The following is a 3,080-nucleotide window of genomic DNA, read 5'->3' as shown; positions in this document are numbered from 1 at the left end:
AGAGAGAGAGAGAGAGAGAGAGAGAGATTGAGAGAGAGAGAGAGAGAGAGAGAATCTGAAGCAGGCTCCAGGCTCTGAGCTAGCTGTCAGCACAGAGTCTGACATGGGACCCACACCCATGAACCGCGAGATCATGACCTGAGCTGAAGCTGGACGCTTAACCGACTGAGCCACCCAGGCGCCCCTTCTCAGCCCTATTCTTAATCTCATTACCCTGGTCTGCTATCTTGTTAGCACCACTATTACCTGATAATTTACTTGTACCCTCCCTGTTTTTTGTCTTTCTCCATCACTAGGATCTAGGTTCCACGCGTGCAGGGACTTTTTCTGCCTTGCTCACCCCTGATCTAGACACTGCAGATATGGCCAGTATAATCATTCTCTACTCTCATCTAGCAAAAATCCAACCCTTGTAAAATCCAGTTCTCTAACTATTCCCCACCTGCCCTCAACACACATCATGCTGTCTGGTCTCAGAACCATAAACCTTACCACTGCTTGGCAATGCTACCATATGTCTCCAGTCATTTCACTATCCCACTTCCCAGACAATTATTTCACACATTTTCCTCTTGAAACCTCCCAAATCTCCTTCCCCTTCTTCAAGCTTGTCTGATGACCTTGTTTCTTACTGCACTTAAAAAACAGAAACAATCAGAAGAGATCTTCCGCATCCTTTCACTACCACATCTGTGTCCTGTGCCTTTGCATGTTCGGGTGCATGAGCTGTCTATGCTCTCATCCAGGTCGGCCCCTCCACTGGGCACTGGCTCCCACCTCCTCTCACTCCAGGACATCACTGCTGCAGGTCAGTTTTTCTCTCTACTGGATCATTCCCATCAGTATTCAACATGCTTTAATATCACCCATCTGAACACAAAACAACCCTCCCCTGGGCCCCATATCTCCTTTTAGTTACTGCCCCCATTTTTCTGCTTCCTCTTACAGCAAAACCCTTTGAAAGCGATGTGTGACATTTTGTCTCAATTTTCTTTCCTCCTCTTCTCTTTTCAAAACCCACTCCAATCAGGCTTTTGACTTCGCAATATATAGAAATCAGTCTTGGCAGGGTGCCTGGGTGGCTCAGTCAGTTGGGTGTCCAACTGCGACCAGGTCATGAGGTCGCAGTTCATGAGTTTGAGACCCACGTTGGGCTCGGCACTGACAGTGAGGAGCCTGCGTGGGATTTTCTGTCTCTTCATCTCTCTACACCTTCTGCACTGTCTCTCAAAATAAAAAAAATACAAAAACTTAAAAAAAAAAGAAATCATTCTTGGCAAGGTCATCAATGATCACCATATTGCCCAATCTAGTGTTTCTTTCTCTATTCTATCTTTAACTCACCTCTCAGTTACATTTGACACAGATGATCACTCCCTTTTTCTTGCAATTCCTCTTTATTTAATTTCAGGGACACAATGCTCTTAGTCCTCCCACTATCTCACAGGCTGCTGCTTTTAGGCTCTTCCTGCTTGTTTCTGCTCCTCTTCTCAACTCCTCAATATTAGTTGTGCAAGGCTAAGTTTCTTTTATAATTCCAAGCATCCCCTAGGAGTTCCCAACTAGTACCAAGGTTTAAGGTCCATGTGAAAATGATGATATCCATATTAATGCATTTGGTTCCAGCCTCTCTTGTGAAGTCCAGACTAATCTACTGGATTATTCAAAATCTCCACTTGGATATATCTAAGAAAAGTTCCATGCTGCTGGTCCAAAATTAAATTCCTTTTTAAAATTGAAGTATAGCTGATGTTAAAAATGAATTCTTATTGTTGCTTGAACCTCCTAATTCTCTGTTTTACCCCTCCATAAGTGGAGACTCCTTTCTACCATTTGTTCAGGCTAAATTCCTGAAATCATCCTTTATTCCTGGACTTTTCTCAGATGCTCAATCTGTGTACCTTATAGATTCTACCTTTTTAATATATCTAGTATCTGACCACTACTCACCACTCCATTGCCACCATACTGGTCCAGCAGCTATTATCTTTTGTCCAGCAATGGTCTCCTAACTGGTCTCCCTGCTTCCATTCTGCCCCTTTCTATAGCCTCCTTTCATACAGTATCTAGAGTAAAACTTTTATAGGTGTCATCTTACTAGCTGACTTGGAGTTTCTCAGCTACCTTTCTTCATTGTATTTTAGATGTCAGACTCAATCTACCAACAGAAATTTCAGTTTATAGCTAGGACCCTATTGCTGGTACTATGCTAAAGTGAATGTACTTTAAGGATAATAAATCTCTTTTCTTTAAGTGGCAAGTGGTTGACATTGCTGTTTTAGGAAATAGAACCTGGATCCAACCTCCACAGAACCTGGAGCAGAAGGAAAGAGTCAAACACAGAGATCAGAATGTAAAAATCACTCATGAGCAACCACAAGGGGCAGAAACCCCTTCAGAGAAGCCAGGAAAGGAGACAAATCTAAGTATGGTTTTATTTATTTATTTATTTATTTATTTTTATATAGTTTATTACCAAGTTGGTTTCCATATAACACCCAGTGCTCTTCCCCACAAGTGCCCTCCTCCCTGACCATCACCCCCCTTCCCCTTCCCTCCTCCCTCCTCAGCCCTCAGTTTGTTCTCAGCATTAAAAATTTCCATGATTTGCCTCACTCCCTCCCCCCAACTCTTTTCCCCCACTTTCCCCTTCCTGTGGTCCCTTATTGGTTTCTCCTGCTAGACCTATGAGTGGAAACATATGGTATCTTTCCTTCTCTGCATGATTTATTTCACTTAGCATGACTCCTTCCAGGTCCATCCATTTTGCTACAAATGGCCAGATTTCATTCTTTCTCATTGCCATGTAGTATTCCATTGTGTGTGTATATATATATATATTCCATTGTGTGTGTATATATATATATATATACCACATCTTCTTGATCCATTCATCAGGTGATGAACATTTAGGCTCTTTCCATGACTTGGCTATTGTTGACAGTGCTGCTGTGAACATTGGGGTACATGTGCTCCTATGCATCAGCACTTCTGTATCCCTTGGGTAAATCCCTAGCAGTGCTATTGCTGGGTCATAAGGGAGTTCTATTGTTAATTTTTGAGGAACCTCCACACTGTTT

The sequence above is a fragment of the Suricata suricatta genome, chromosome 8 (genome assembly GCF_006229205.1).
Source record: "Suricata suricatta isolate VVHF042 chromosome 8, meerkat_22Aug2017_6uvM2_HiC, whole genome shotgun sequence".
Taxonomy (NCBI): domain Eukaryota; kingdom Metazoa; phylum Chordata; class Mammalia; order Carnivora; family Herpestidae; genus Suricata; species Suricata suricatta.
The sequence above is the reverse complement of the archived record's forward strand: the minus strand, read 5'-3'. Positions refer to the sequence as shown.